A 17,614-nucleotide genomic window follows, 5' to 3' on the forward strand; every position below is an offset into this window, starting at 1 on the left:
CGCTGCTTCCTCCGCCGACCTCTTCCCTCGTTTAACCCGGGGATAGCGCGGGGATGACGGTATTAAGGGCAGCTCTATTATTCGACCACCCAACCACTCGACTCTTCGCTTCGAGAATTCTCGAATTCTTTTTTTTTCTTTGCCCCCTCATCCTCCTTCTTCTCCACTTCGGCTCGTTTCTTTCCTCCGCGACCTCTCGTCTCGCTCTTCGCACGTCTACCCCAGGTACTTTTCTGTTACGGTCCCTCCGCTCCGGATCCTTCTCCCCTTCCTGCTACCGAGGTCCTGTACCCTCGTTCCGTACCAGCCACCTTCTATCGAGGTCCTCTGTAAACAAACGCACGAGAGCGAAAGAAGAATCGAAGGCTTTCCATGTCCCCTCTTCCCCCTGCCGTCTATCTACTATACTACTACTACTTCTTCTTCTTCTTCTTCTTCTTCTTTCACTTCCTAGTCTCGTCTCCCGCTGCTGACTTTCGCAAAGTTAAGCGAGTGGCTACGATGGGAAAAGCGGCGTGTCCGCTCTCGAACGGGAATGGGATTATCCGACCATACGAGCGCTCGGCTATTGCATCGCATACGAAATCCGTCGCGTTCGCCGATTGCAAATATACGCAGCGATATCATTTGCACATCGACGTTTAATTTTCGCTGCGAGGCGTAAACTCTCGTAAAATTCCCATGCAAATTTAATTACACGGTACAATTTGTAAAACTCCAATTTTACAGCTTTTAACGTGAAGCAGCTGCAATGCATAACATGGAAAATGCGTGAGTACATTCATTGTGATGCGAAAATCGATTTCTCCGAAATATCTTATTACGCTTGAATGAAAAGAAGAAAAAGCGTACGAAGATTTTAACAGACCGAGAAGAATTAGATACTACGTGGCTTCTGGCGTTAAAGCGTGTCCGGGATGATACAAAGTACCCGGCAGTGCATTCAGTGCCTAGTGTGTATTTGGTCTAAGGCGACGACGCGCTAGTAAGTATTATCCCCTAACTCTTACAGGGATGACCGCTTTTATGTTTCGTAGCGAGGACGCAGTGGAAATGTATTAAAGCGATTATGTCGCGTGCGCTGAATATACATGGAGGTATACGAGAGGCAACGTACGGAGGGTGAGCACGCTCGTCGACAACAAAAATCGTCCGTCGCTGTGACGCTTCATCGTCGAGAATAACGGTAGGTCAAAGTAAGGTGTAGTTGTCGCTGCGAGAGAAAGTAATAAAATATGATGGGCAATACATTTATCTCTTTACTATCTTACTTCAAGAATATATAGAAACTCCCTGAGAATGTCAAAGCTCGAATATGTAGAAATCAAGGGGGTGAGATGTGATAATCATCGCGATCACGATAACGTTGTGATGTAAAGAAAGTTGCACGCGTGGTTATCGATAATGATGGGTGTCGATAAATGACGAGGAAACTGACTTCGGAACTGGCTTAAAACTAACATCGAACTCTCTGGCAAGTACGTCTCTTCGGTGCAATAGTAATCTCGGCTTCGGACTTTAGAACTCAGAATCCGTTTCACAGACAGTCCGCTTCAGAACCCACGCCTTGCTGAATGCGCTCCTTAATGCGCCCTTAATGCGGGACTTGTACGCGCGTCGCGGAAATTGACGCGTTTCGAGACTGCGACCCGGAGGTGATATTCCTCTTGTTTTCCCTCTCTCTTTTTTTCTCTCGTCGTACGGCGACGAGCGACGAAAATGTATTAAAGCGTTTTTCCAGCGCGGAAAGGCGCGAGAGGATGGAAGGAAAGGGGTCATCGGGGAGTGGAAGGAAAAGAGACGAAGACAGAGACAAGAGCGAAGAAACGGAAGAAAAGGGTAGCAGTCGTTGACGGAGAATAGGGATGGTGGGGGATTTAGCTCCGGGAAAAATGGTCGTAGGGCGGAGGAGAAAATAAAGGGGAAACGGTTCGTATGAAAATGTAATTAGGGGAAGCGTGGAAAAGCTCAGCTCATTGCGGCCTTCAACCTTTTCTCACTTCTTCCACTCTTTCTCTCTCTCTCTCTCTCTCTCTCTCTCTCTCTCTCTCTTCTTCTCTCCTTCGCACGCATTTCCGCCTTTTATTTCCTTCTACTTCTCTTCCACCTTCGCGCGATTCCCTGTTGCCACCAATTATGATTCCTTAATCGCGGCTTCATTAATCGCGATTCATTCATCCGCGCCGATGGCAAAATTTATCACCAGTGTTTTATATACTCGCAATACAACTAACGCAATCACATTTATTTCCCCCGTCAGCGCAACCTTGCGTTAGTTTTTGTCGAATACAGCTCTTAAATCTATCACGGTTTTTTAACAATTACACACAGAAAAATATCATTTCGTTGTTGAGAAAAGTGACTACTTAATTAATTTTTTCCCTATTAAGTAACAAAAATATTTTCTTGATAATAATCTTAAAATGTATTTATTACAAATTTTAGAAAAACTCATTATTATATATTCAAAACAAGAATTTATTTTCTTTTGAAAAATATTTTAAAATTGATCGGAGAAACGACTTTATATAATAAGTAAATTTATTTTAATTTAATAATCTTGATTAAAGTATTAAACTTATTAGGATTCAAAATATATTTTGAATAAATTTAATGCTTTTAATAAACTTATGACAGATATGAATTATATGAATTCTTAAAATACTTGGAAGAAGTAATTATTACTTGCGTATAGTATGTATTTTTCTGTACGTATCACTTCTTAATGTTTAGAATCGGCACAAACTATTTTTATAATTAATCTTATTTTATTAAATTTGATCTTAAATTATACTTCTTGACAAATCTGAACCCTGAGAGTCTACACCTCTCTCGTTTACTATTTTTTAATTCCTAGCTGTTTTTAACACTATTTTCAAATTAACTCATTTACCATAGTGGAAACCATGTCTACAATTGGTGCCAAGCAGCTCTTATTTTACATCTCATGCAGGGAGTATTTCGTAGTCCACAACAAGATACATCTACATGTAACATACATCTTTACGAATACAAATTGAAGATGGCTTAAAAAAGAGCTAAAACATTTTTATTTAATTACATTATTTTTAACTAATTTATTATTACGCTCTAATTATCTGACTCATATTCGTTGTACTATTCCACTATTAATTTCGTGAGTATTATTATTCTACATTTTTAAACTTCTCAAATTATTTCTTATACATACAATTTTCTTTTCTTTAATATAGAATAAGTATATATTCATAAAATAATAATATCATTTTATATATGGAGAATAAAATGTTATAATAAAAAAGACTTGTATTCTTAAAGTATTTCTTAAAGTGTCCACCACAGAAGATACTGCAACAAAACAATTGAATTTTCTATTAAGTACTTTTAAGTGCTTTTATCTCTGAAAATAAGGAATACAAGATAACTTGTACCACTGTTCTAAGGCTCAGATATCGTTACCAACGGCAGGCGTTCGATTACAGAATTTCGAGATGTTGGCGTCGCGACACGTCCCGACGTCTCGCCGCCGGCATTCGATGTCTATCGTCGCATCACGACATTTTACGTCCCTCAAAGATCGTTCGACGGTAACGTTCGCCATCTCTGGCTCGTCAGTTTTGCGGTCGGACGCATACGAGTCCCACCTCACGTTTCCGACGAACTTTCTCTATCTCTCTTTCTCTCTCTTTTTTTGTAACCATAGTTTGCACTTCCCATCACCGATCCTTTATAGCCCGTAAATGTTTTTCGGCATCGCCGCTGTGTGAGAAAATTAAATTTGAAAGTGGCCAATAGCCTCGCGCCGCGGGAGTAAAGGGTGGCGAGGAAGAGGGGGGGAAGACACGCGGCGGCAGAAAGAGAAATAAAAGAGGGAAACAAGCGAGCGAAAAAAAAAGGAGAGAAACGGAGTTTGAAAGAGGGTAGGGAAGGTAAGGGAGGACCTTCTGCTCGGCGAGAGGATTTCAACAGGCTCGTGCATGTCGTTTTTCCACGGTGTGGAAATTTACGGGCTCCTTAAGCTCCTTCCGCGCCGAAAGCACATTTGCTTCTGACATCCACAACAGACCCCCTTCCCCCCCCTCCGCCCGCCGCTCTTGTTACCATCCCCCTCACCTATCCCCGGATTTCGCGCGCATGTATGGGGCGTTGGCGTTTTACTAAAAGCGCCGTGTCTTACGATGAGAGTCGTTTCTCCGACATGACGCACAGTTGACGGCAACTATCGCACTCGCGTGCCCTGTGCTATCTCGTAAATGTTAATAGTCAATCATTATATTTATCCCAGTCTAATTATTTACATCGATATTTTTTCAACTTCTCAATAAGATTTGAAATAGGATATCTTATCTTCAACTTAAAAGTTGAAGACGTTTAATAAAAGAGGTACCTCTAATACGACGTTCTCTTTCATTCACTTTTAGATCACACAGCAATACCGATCACTCTCGTTCAGGGTTGCCGCAAAACTAGAAGTCGGAATTGTCAAGACAATCGAAAACGGTCAGGGAAGTCAGGGAATTTCGCAAAATTTTCTGGAAAATAAAAATTCTCGGCCTTAAAAAGGTTTAACGTACGTACATCACACCTAGGCAATTTTCGAATACTGTCAACTTAACGATTAATTAATTTAAATTAATCTCTCAACGAAATATTTAACGGTTTCTCAATCAGGATGAAAATATACAAAAAAGAATTTTTAACGTTATTAAAAGTCATGAAATTTTTATCTGGAAATCGGGGAAAAGTTCTAAAATTTTCGGATGAGGAATTTGTGACAACCCTGTCGTTCCAAGACACCGATGCATTTGTCCAATAATTACTTTACACGCGGCGTGAAAGGGGCGGCTCACCCTCGTCATTCGATAAAAGCGAATTACAGTCGATCCGTGCAGCAAAGCGTGGTACGATACGTCCAAGTGTGCTCGCGACCGCGACCACCAACAACGAATATTCGCACCTCCGCGTGTGCGGAGTCGGGGGTAGTAGTCTCGTCGTTATAAATCCACTTGTTGTTATGCCAAGCAGCGCGAACGCGGCGCTGGGCGCGCGATATTAAACCTCCTATTAAATGTTCAATCAGCGCGTCCTTATTGCATCGCTTTGAACAGTATTCATAATTACCTTCGAGAGAGAGAGAGGAGGGGGGGAGGGGGAAGAAAGGAGAAGAAAGTGGAGGAGAGTGCCAATGATAACTCGATCCTCATCGTCAAACGATTATACTACAAAGAGTCACAGCGGCGACAACGAACAACGACAATATCGTTCCCTTCTCGTTCCCTTAGTGAGCCATCCTCGGTAAAGGGCTCGGCCTGAAGGTGGTCCGAGTATGTCCCGGGCGTTATAAAGAGCGAAAGAAGCATTCTCGAAAGGTGCGAAACGCGCACACGTATATACATACGTATATATGTACACACAGGGTGGGAGGAAGCAGAGAGCGACGAGAGGCGAGAGAGCAAGTCGGAAAAAGGGACGCGCTCTCTCGATGCGCTGGAAAGAGGAGATGGAGGAGGAGGAGGAGGAGGAGGAGGAGGAGAAGGAGGAAGTGGGCCGGCAGGAGGCGTTAGCTCGGGATACGCGGACCCGTCATACAATAAATACGATATTTGCACTCCCGCTCCACCCTACCCCACCCTCCCTTCATCGCTCAACCCCATCCATCCATCCATCCATCCATCCATCCATCCATCTATCCATCCAGCGGTGCAGGGGTGACGGAGGAGAGTGAGACGGCGGTTGTACACTCTCTCTCGATGCACAGCCAGGGTTCGGCTCCGTACGTAGGGCGCGAGTGATGGAAAGAGGGATGGGAAACGGGAGACGAGGGTGAGTAGGTCGCGAGAGGAGCGGGAGAGAGAGAAGGTGCTCGGATGGGTGGTGAAAGCGTTGGTCGGTCGCGGCGAAGGGACGCGAAGCTCTGGCGCGAAGCGAAACGGCGTGGCGGTGTTGTGCGTGGTGTGGTGTGGCGTGGCGCGGTGTGCTGCTGTCGGTGGGCGGGCGGGAGGGTCGGCGATGGTATAGATTTTTATGTCTGCGAGAAATACAAAATGATGGATATAAACCTCCTCGCCACGTCGCCGTGTTCCTCTCTCTCCCTCTCTCTTTTTCTCTTTCTGTCTTGTACTATCTATCCATCTCCTGTCTCTCTTTTTCTCACTCTCTCGGTCTCTCTCTCCCTCTCTCTCTCCCCCCCCTCTCTCTCTCTCCTTCTCTCTCATCCTTCGCCCGTTCTCCACACACTCGCTGAGGGTAGTACACGAAGTAGTAACACTCGTGTACACAACCGCGCGCGACCATACGCGTCCGTGCGCGAGATACACACGTACACGCGCGTTTCACACGAACGACGCGAGCCGACCGTACAACCTCACCTCGCTTACAGAGGAGGAGGAGGAGGAGAAGAGGAGGAGGCAAAAGAGGGTGAGGGTGAGGCTGGTGGATGGAGGTCTCTTTCCGCCCGGCGCTCACGTTTCCCCACACCCCCGCGCGGTCACCCCTGGCCCCCGAGAGCAGCCGCGAACCTAACCCAGCTCCCCTCCGTCTCGCCACCCTTTCTCCCTCCCCCCGCGCCGCCACCAAACCCCTTCGGCTGTACATCGAGCGGCCCCCGCGTCCCCGATCCCCCGCGGAAGCTCAGAGCGAATGTTTTGTCATCATACCACCCTGCACGCCACCCCCAACTCCCCGAGCAACCGCCCTGGCCTCCTAGCACCCTCTGCCTGCGCTCCTTCCCTCCCCCTCCCCCCTCTCGCCGCCCTCTCTGCCCCAAGGCGCCACGGCAGATACACTCGCAACCACGTACACACCTCGAATTTCCGCTTTAGGTATCCCAAGTGCTTCTTGTGCACGTGCACGTATGCGTTTCATCGTTGACGCCGAGAGAGCCTCGTTTCGCACGCGTGTGTACGTACGTGAGTGTATACGTGTATGCACGCGATTCAGAAAGGCGTCAAAGCGCACCGATGCGTGCATGAAAGCGCACGCTTGCAAGCGCGCGTCGATTTGTAGGCGTTTCTTTGATTCGAGCCTGACTTTTTTCCACTGTCACGACGCCACGGTTCGCGATACATATTATGAACTGAGCGCAACAAACGCGAGTTACAATTTTCAGTTAACAATTTTCAACTGCAATTTATTGAGATTGATGCTTGCGCTATTTTCCCTTACGCGTCGCGTATCTGTCACGCATCGTGATACTTGCGGCAGATTATTAAAACTATATAATACGTACCATTCTATTCATTTTAGAAATAAACAGTACCGTCACCAGAGGATTATCTTTCACGCTGATCTACAAACAAGTCGTTAAACAAAAAGAGAGATAATTTCTTAAACGTTTGCGAGTAAAATTATCTTAGCGCCATAATTTGGATGAGTTAAATTATTTTAGCGCCACAATTTTGAGGTTTATTCTCCGTACGACAAACAACGTTAATAAAAACATATATCTCAACGATAATAAATGCAATATTAAGAAAAAAATATTCTGTTCATCGTTGTTAATATTATTTTACGTCTCGGCGTGTACAATATAATGCAGAGTTTATAAAAGCCCTGCGAGAGCTTTCGCGTTGACCGCCTTTCTTTTCATCGCTAAAGAGCAACGGCTGCGCTTTTTTTTTCTCTCGGCACATCTCTCTTCCCTCGCTACACCGAAAAAGAAACACGTCTATGAAACGAAATCCAACCCCACTCCTCCACTTTTGACGCGTCCCAACTGATTGATTGATTACTTAATTAATTCATTAACGCGGTCTGACGCGTTGATCGACTGCACATCGCGCTCTATCGATGGATTCTTTCATTTTTAATTGCACTGGTTAAATAGCTACTGGTGAAATCTTATTTTTCCGTTAGTTTCAATTGATTCTGATTTTAAAAAATTTCCCTTATAAGAAGATTGATCTTAAATTTCCGTAAACTGTATTATTACAATTTTATTCGTACATTTTGTCTGAATGGTCTCATTCAAGGCGATAAACTTAATGAAACGTTATTGATCAGAATTGAAACGGAATAAGGCGCGCGCGAAGAGGGGTTTTCGACATCGGAATACCGGGTCGTAAAATAGAGAAGCTTTGAAATTCGTAGTTACGCCACTGGGTTGGCCGCTACAACCGAGATCGTCGAGATCTTTATATTCCTGGTGAGGAGAGCTAGTGGAAGCGGCACCAAGGGATGCAGCAAAGAGAGGTGGCGGGCCAAGAGGAAGTGGAGGAGAAGGAGGAAGAGATGAGACGAAACGGAGAATAAGAAAGAGACGGATAGAGTCGGGGTTGAGTGAGACGAAGAAAGACATCCCGGTATCCCGCCTCGGCGAGAGGAAGACAGGTCCACCGACGTCTCTCACGATTGTGAGAGGTCGACAGAGCGTTTTGTAACAAGAGCCCGCCCGTCGGAGATATCGACTGTTCCGAGCGCTCGCGTCTGAAAAAGTAATAAGGCGCAAAGACGGATATAAAATTTGTTACGCCGACCCGAATTGATGAATCCTACTCCGTGCTGGCGGGAACCTCACGGGACTGGGAGCTCACCTTTTTGTAATCGATAACCAAGTTATTTACTACTTAGTGCCCGGGTGAATGGCGATCAGGGGATTGGCCGGCAAGAAGTGTGCTGGCGTCTGGATCTTACTTTCTGTCCGTACAGACATTTGAATTCAAATTGAATAACGAAAAAGTGCACGAAAAGAACGGTTTTGCTAGAGTATCTCTATACAAATTTAACTACAGATCTGAAAATAATTTAGACCATCAAAATAATTATGTACACGGAAAAAAATGATTAGTTGAAGCAATAAAAATTTGCGTGTGGTAGCTAAATTCCAGTCGTAACATATAGGTACCTAATGTCGCATCCACGAGGTCTAATTTCCATTAGCTGTGAGGCCTAAATATTATCATTGTAACAGACAAGCATTTTGCTATTATGTCGATCTATTGATCATTGCAGCAAACGTTTTCTGTGTAGCAGACAATTTGGTAGCAAGTACAGTTTCAGCAAACCATATTTAGCTGTGGTAGAGACAATTTCCTTTTATACGGACATATCCGATATCTATGGCAACTAACTTCATGCTGCTAAATAAATTGATCTGTAACAGACATGCATACTTTGCTATCACGTCCTTATATTAGCTACAGCAGTAAATCCTTTCTATGTATTAGCAAATTTCATAGCTACAGTAGCTAACGCAATTTCAGCTAGTCAGAATTAGCTGTAGCCAGCAACTTTTTTTTTTCCATGTAAGACACTCAAACTAATTACTAGAATGTCAAAGCTTTGTACAGCATTGTTTATCACGTTTGAGATTCTTACGCAATTATTTTGATAGTGCAACAAAATTATTTTCAAATCTGTCTAGCTCAATTTTTAGATACTCCAGCCAAATCGTTGATTCCGTGTGAAATTTCTTCAACGAAAACTTTCATTCGTCTTGTCGAAATGTGATAAAACATATCATAAAATACTGTTAATAAATATCGATAATCTTTCGTTTAGAAGAAATTGATTCCATTCCCAATTCAGTCAAAAAATCTATATACGGAAAAAAACGCTTTTGCTAAAGTATCTACAAAGAACTCCGCGCATGAAAAATTGGATCCCGATAAAGTGAGTTTCGTTATTCATATATAATATATTATAGTTTATAATGTGGTGAATAAAAGATGTTATAGAGACTCAATAATGGATAGATTTTAATTTATCAAAGTTAAGATTTATCAAAGGTCTGTTCTATCTATACATAGTCTGGGAGTGCAAGTTTTACGTTTTTTTTTATACACCTTAGCTTAAGAACTATCTATACTATAAATATATTTAATTTGTAACGCATGTATTACCGTGTAAAAAAATTGTATTCTCATTTGAACGTTTATTTCATCATTGTTGTTTAAATCTCGAGAGAATTCGATTATTATTATTAACTTTAAGAATTATTTTTTATTTGAGCTATGTGTCTATAACATTTTTTGTTTACCAGATTATATAACATATATAAAAACCAATTTATTTCACTAGGACCCAATTTTCTATATAATTCTACTCCATATCATTTAGTTACATATAGACCTGAAAATAATCTTGTTGGACTATCAAAATAATTATGTAGAATGTTTAAGTCGGTTGCCAGAATATCAAAACTTTTTGCTACATTGCTCATCACGCTTGAATTTCCTACATTGAGAAAAATGTCCGATTGGATTAATTAGAAATCTGACTGAGATTAGCGGAATTCTGATTGATATAATCAGAATCTTTTAATTCGTCCATTTATTTCCAATGTAATTATTTTAATAGTTCGGCAAGATTATTTTCAGATTCGTATACGCCTAAATTTTTAGATACTTCAGCGAAATCGTGTATATAAAAAAACTCATTGTCAGTAGATGTGAGGCACGCCGTGTAATAAAAAAAAAAAAATCTTTCAATGCGTTGCCTCGTAAAAACTGACACTGGTTTAAGTACGAAAAAATTTTAAGTAGCCAATAAGGTAACGAAGTGCAAATTATCGAGTGCAAGGGATAGACCGCGAAGCGTGCGCGGCGCGAATCGGAAATAACGCGGAAGGATGATGGATGAGGGATTCTCGTGGACGCGGGATTCTCATTAGTACCACCACGCGCAACTAGTTAGAAGTCCGGTGGCGTGGCCGAGCGCGAACGATAATCGACCAAGAAGTGCGCAGCTGGCATCGCGTAATACTCCCGGTGAACGTATTATTGTTATCTAATCGTCGCCGTTAATACGCGGAGGGCGGATCGATAGTCGCGATTTAGCGCGTGGTCAACAGAAAACTACGATCTTACGCTCACCGGCAGCTGCGAGATCGATTCGATCGCCCGAAGCGATAGTACCGAGTCTCGACATCCGACGTTAATATCGTCAGGTCTTGTATCACATACGTACGTTTGGTTAAGGTACCATAAAAAGGTACTTCGACAAAATAAAAGTGCCGTAAAAGAATCAATAGATTTTTACAACTGCAAAAAAACGCTTAAATAAATTTTATAACATACTTCGATGCAGTAGCACGATAAAATATAAATATTATAATGAATACATAGAGAAACGTGATATAAAACATGAGAGACGCGAAAGAGTTTCTTCCCGTCTAATATTTTAAAGTCACAAATTACAATTAGCGGAAAGAAGGGAAAAGAAAAAAAAATGTGTATATCTGTTCCGCGAGAGTTATTGCGCGAGAGATCAAGGGATGCGTGTAGTTTTATCGTTCGCATTCGACAAAGACAGTAGTGGAACGACGACAAATCACACCGAGGATCTTTTCAATTTCCAGCAGAAGGCGCAGCCCTCTCGGTGAGTTGACAGGTGGAACAGGTGAAGGGCGGAGCGTCGGCGCGCGGGGGTCGGATTGCACCGGGGAAAAACCGTGCTTGCGAAGTAATCGAAAAATACAGGAGCGGATCCATCAGGAAGTACCGAGTTTTTTTTTTTTTTTTTTTAATATTATATCGCGCGCGCGCGGCGTTGCTGTTCGCGTGGAGCGAACGAGTGGGTTATATTATATACGTATACAGTCGCGATAGAGGGAGACGGATAGAGCGAGGAAAAAAAAGGAACGGGGAGGGGGGGAAAAAAGAGACAGAGCGAAAAAAAAGGATGGTGATATCGTATAAGAGCGAGAAGGGCGGACGGGCGGATGCGGGGGAGGGATGCGAATACAAAAACGAAAGAGGAAACGAAGCTGCGCTAGAGAAGAAGAAGAGCGAGACAGAGGCACGGGGAACAACGTATACCGACTCTGACCAACGCGGGGTTGGACAGTGACGAGCGGGTAGGTAGGACCCACAAAATAAACTGAAACCAGTCCCCCTCCTACCCTCCGTGCTATCCCTCGTGCTCTCATTCTAGCCGCGTCACCTCCGCCTCCGTGCCGCCTCACCTCTGCCGCCTCCACCTATTCTCCCGCGATATACCCCCCTCGTAGCCCTCGTCCCGCCGGCCCAACCCCCGCTCGTTTCGTCGACCACCTCCTCGCGGGTGCCTCTCTACCTCGGCCAAATAAATTACACCGCCTCGTGACGCGAAAAAATCCAACGAGTTGCCAGAGAGTGAGTGAGTGAGTGAGTGAGTGAACGAAGGCAGGAGGAGGAAGACGAGAGGATGGAAGGAGGAACGCGCGGTGCCGGGAAAGGGGGTGCGACGTGCGGGCGGGAACGAGACGGAAGAGGGCACATCCGAGAAAGAGAACATTCTCCCTCTCTCTCTCTCTCATGTTCGCGTGGGGGAGGGAGGGAGGGAGGGAGGTGGCAGAGAGAGGGTGGATAAAGGCCAGCACGCGGGGCGGAAATAAAGAGAGAACGAAAAAAGTGGAAGAGGTTGGAGGTGGAGGTTGGGTACCGTGGTCCGCTTTAATTGGTTCGACGTGGTCAGATGAAAAATTCAACCACCCACCCATCCCAACCCGTCCCAACTCTTCCTCCACCTTCTCCTCTGCGCGCTATCTCCACCTCCTATGCTTTTCGTTGTCTTTCTCGCTTTCTCGCTATCGTATCGCTTCACTCTCTTTCTCGCCGCCTAAATTCCCACCAGATGAATCTACCGCACATCTACGCGCGTCCCGATATCTGCAAGTTTCTACGGATCAGGGCGAGGAGACACGTTAAACCGGCCGACCTCAACCACCGTCTTCGTAAACACCCCAGCATTGATTCCGCCTCGAATTCAACTATTCCCATTCATTAGCGCATCTAATGCCGTGAGAATTTCGATTAATCCTGTGAAATCCGTGAATACTTGCGCATTCAGTGTGTAAACAAATGCGATTTTTTTCCTTTTTTTTCGAACAACACTAAAATAACATTCCGGTACCTTGCTCGTAGAGTATCGAAACAAAAAACTGAACGAAAAAAATTCAACTTTGAGAAGCCGATAATTCTTGTAACAGATAACTGGGGCACGTTTCTAAAAAGATTTCCAAGTTACCCCCCGGGATTACTAGGTCGAACGAATTTTAATTGAACGATTAATTAGGTACTTCTAGCATCTACCTGAAGTTACTTTTCATCATGCAGCAGCACGTGTCTCTCTCGCGAAAATTTCACCATTTAACACGTTTGAGATTTTCCGTCTTCAATTTCATTTCGACCGCTATGAAAAATGCACTTTGCCATCCGACACGCTTTTGAAACGTTATTTCACAACGAGCACTATGCTCCGTCGCATTACCGAGACCGCCGCGGGCGCGCGAGGTAGATCCCAGGATTTTATCGGGAATCTTTTTTGCCTCTCCTCGCTCCACAATGTAGTAGCGCCGTAGTAGTGACAACCGGCCGGGATGACGATTACGAGAAAATGAGGTCACAGTCAGACATTCAGACACAATCTCTCCATTTACGCGGTAGAAGTAATTATACCAAATAAAGCAGTAATCGAGAACTGGATACACTATTCTCGAAATGTTACCACAAAGACATCAAATAGATCCTTTTTCTCAGTCATAATAAATATCGCGTATAGATAAAAAAAAACTATACACAAATAACATACATATATATTTCAACTTAATACTGTAAATCCAAGTGTGTAAAAAGTGGTTTCAATATCTGCTATGTGATTAGTTTAGACTGCAGAGAGAGTATAATAAGTTATTTTTTCACTGGAAACTAATCGCACACATATATTGGAGCCATTTTTTATACACTTGGATTGGAATTAAAATTAATCGCTGATTTGAATCTCTTTAAATAGATAGGTGTGGGTGCTTAGAATGGCCTAATCAAAATTTTATATATTTTTTAACAGCATGTATAAAGTTAAATTTACATTATTTATATTCTTATGAAATGATGAAATGTAAAACTAATGAGCAACATTTTTTGTTTTCCTGTTTCGAAATAAGATTAGCAAGATAATTATGCGCGGAATGTTGTCACCTGTCTATTTAAAAGTTAAATAAACTTAAGAAAATATTGTAAAATAATCATTGAAAGTTTTCGATTTGTAAGACTGTATTTTCGATCCGACACGTGTAAGACAAAATAAACCCCTTTCCCGCGAAATAGCGATTTCATGTGGGGAACCGGCAGCAGCTTTCGTCGCGACGGAAACAGAGCATACGGTTGCTCCTTTGATTAATGCTTCCTCGGGGATGAAGCGAAGGGGTTAGAGAGATAGTGGTAGTGGTGTCCTGAGCTACGACTAATCCTCTCTCGGCGTGCACATGTAGGTACGAAACTCGATGGCAGTCCTAAGAACCTAAGCGTGGACACGAACGAAAACTCATTTCCGGATGCGTTCCCCTTCTCTTTCCTCCCACCCCTCTCTCTCTCTCTCTCTCTCTCTTCGTCTTCGTCGGTCTTCTCGTGAATTATATGCATACGACCGGATACGATGTTGCGTTCGCGTTCTTGATCATGTTATTCTGCACTAGGGAGATGTGTTCGCGATTTCAATGTGACGGATTTCAATAAGTATACATAAAAAGTGAACATTTCAATATATAAAGCATTTACTATAATTTTGTCGCATAATATAAAAAGATTAAAAAATTATTAAGTAAATAAGTAAAAAGATTAATTATGAGAATACCAATCACGAAAAAAAATCGATTGACAGCGCCGTCGTAAAAATATTTTATTTTGATATCTAAATCTTGTTGGAATATTAACGATAAATATTTTTGTAATTTCATATTATGATGATTATTAAAAAATGGAATGTAAACAGAGTTCTTCATGTTCTAACAATTACATTATCTAACAATTATAAATTGTTAAATAATAATATAATGTCGTCATTTTGTCACATCATTACATTGTAATAACAATTTTGTAATTTCATTAAAATTGCTTTCCATTTATCATGACTTTAAGTTAACTCACGGTTGCGGGGGAAATGCGGCTGATGACCGGATCTGTTCAGTGCCTCAACTTCAAACAAACTTCTCAGCACTCTTGGGACCGAAGGGATTGCCCGTGTAAACGACGCATCGTTAGTACATCCAGAAAGAACGAAGGATAATACGAAAGCATGGTTGGAAGGAGAACGCAGAGAAAGAAGCTGGAGGCAAGATGCTAGTCGCCAGCGATTCCTTGATTTTCACCAGAGTAGCTTGGCCGCGACAATTGGCCGCGACAACTACACGGTTGTCCGAGAAGTAATTTTAACAGTGGTGGTCTGAAGTCATCAGAACGTGGCGAAGAACCATTGGGAAATACGTTCCTCGATAGTTGAAATGGACGAAGAAAATAGTTTATAGTTTTGCTCCGAATTATATCTTTTATCTTTCTTCAATTTATCATTATGTTCAAAAATATTGCTTAATAAAGTAATTTATTACACATTATTAGCGTATTTATTTCGTGGCTAATTTACTTTCTTCTTCCACCCGCATCTGGAGGGGTGAGTCATGCAATACGAGGACGGTAACTTCATAAGAAATCAGGCATCATTAAATCGTTTAGTTTTTTCCCCTTGCCACTTTTTCCTATCATCAACCGTGAAGGAGGTATAACCCGTTCGAATTACGCGACTCATCCTGTATAATAGATCACGTTTCTCAACGATTTTATGACGTCTTTTAAATAAATAATTAATGCAAATCAACGAATACGGTCGCGTGAGAAAGAAAAAAGATATTGATGGTATCAACATGGTCGGCTGATAAATTCGCGTAGAAACGCTCTAATCGGTGTAAAGGAAAAAAAAAGAAAATGAAAGAAGAAAATAACAGAACCGGAAAAAAGCAGAACAAGATAAAGAGAGATGAAGAGAGGGTAAGTGAGGCGGCCGAAGGAGGTAAGGGAGCAGCTGAGAAAAATAATCCAATTTAGTTAGTGCGCGCACGACGACCCGGCTAACTGTTCGCCTGTTTTCACGGTTTTTAATTATACACCCACCCCTTCTCCGTCGGCGTCCCCTTCTATCCTGGAGTCCGCGTTCGTGCCTCTGGAGAGGAGCTCGCGCACTTTTTTGTCGTTGTGATTCAGGACAGAGAAACACACTTTCATGGAACTTCACTTCAGAATAGACGTTAAGCAAAATAGACGATCGCCCGACTTAACAGACGGAAGAACTCTCGCGGGTTATACGGGCACAGGTTCTTGACCGGCCAGGAAGTCCGGGTCCTTTTTTCCGCCTTTGCGGCGAACGAGGGTAATCCGATTTCGATGGAAACTTCCGCGACGCATGATTGCATTTGGGACGCTCGGCTCCCGCCGAAGAGAGGCCGACATAGACGGCACGCGAGACTATCGAGCATACTTTCCATCCTCTCCTCTTTCTCTCCCTCCTTTTTTTTTACGGCGAATTCGACGGTTAAGTGGAAGTTAGCATCGACGCTCTCCTATCCTTTATCGCGCGGCTCGAACTCGATTCTAACTCAGCCCTTTTATTACTCTTACGTTTACTTTCCAGCGATATAACGCGCGCGCTCTCTTTATTCTACCACCCTTTGCCCTTCTCCCTCGCTCCTGATCGCTCGAGAGTGTCGGCCGTTTTATCGGCTTTCGACGTCGCTGCAATTAGCATTTTAATTCTCAGCTAAACGCGCCCTCCGCCGAACGCGCAACTTTTTCGACGCCGAGTCTCTCTATAGTTAAGTGTGCACTGACCAACGAGTAATATTCAATGCAACAGCACGCACCTGCGTTACCAATGCGTTGACTTTTTTTTTCTATTTTCATCAGCTGAAGAAAGTACAGTCTCAAACGGAAAAGTCGATTTTCGTGAAATTACAGAGCGCTCTGCTTCCAACAATTTATAACTTTACAACTCATTTTAACCTTCCAAAGCTGACAAAATCTGTAACACAGTTACTGACGCTAGTCTGTAAGACCCATTTAATTTAAATTAATATTAATTAAAAAGCACTAATTAATTTCAAGGAATCAAGATGACATAATTCGTATAAAAAAGGAAATGAATATGAAGTATTACATATACAGAATGTCCCGAAATTCGTGAATCGAAAAATAAATAAGATTGTTTTCGAAGGTTAAGGTAAACAAGTTATTTGTAAATTTTTATTTTAAGCAATAGTTTGTAAAATAATAAGCGTTTAAATATGGCTAATTACGGACTATGTTTAGACGGATTTCGTTTAAATGTTAAAGTGCGCGTTTACTAATACCACGATGGATAAGTGGTCGTCTAAAAGTAATCTCTGTAATTGGTTATATTTAAGTATTTGTATCTGAAAAACTATTACTTGAAATAAAAATGTACACATAACTTTTTTATTTAATTTTTCGAAAACTTTCCAATTGTGATATATTGTGATTCGCGGATTTTGGAACACCCTGTATATTTCAAACACAATAGTTCTCCAAATGACATTTTAAAGACGGTCAGAGGATGTTCTATGTCCTAAGGATGTTCCTAGAACATCCCTTTGAAAACTATTGTGCAGGACATATATTAGTTTATACATAAAGAAAATTAAATTATTTGACATATTTTACACAGAAATTTATAATTGAATGGGCCCAATCAACATCAGCTCCGGAGATTTAAATAAAAATTCGAAGATTAATTAATAAAATATAGAATAGAGAATTTTAAATTAAAAAGATCTGATAGGATGAAATGGTAAGAATGTAAAACATCGAGTCCGATCGAACTGCCGATCGATTCGAGCACATCGGGGCGTCGCGACGCCACCACCGCCGCCGCC

The 17,614-nt window shown here is 42.5% G+C and overlaps 1 protein-coding gene across 1 annotated transcript in view; it reads right to left on the reverse strand.

Moving 5' to 3' along the window:
• The window catches only part of gro (TLE family member transcriptional corepressor groucho), a 79,732-nt gene that overhangs the window by 9,973 nt on the left and 52,145 nt on the right, over window positions 1–17,614 (reverse strand). The window lies entirely within an intron of this gene.

This window comes from Trachymyrmex cornetzi, unplaced genomic scaffold (genome assembly GCF_001594075.2).
Source record: "Trachymyrmex cornetzi isolate Tcor2-1 unplaced genomic scaffold, Tcor1.1 scaffold11, whole genome shotgun sequence".
NCBI lineage: Eukaryota > Metazoa > Arthropoda > Insecta > Hymenoptera > Formicidae > Trachymyrmex > Trachymyrmex cornetzi.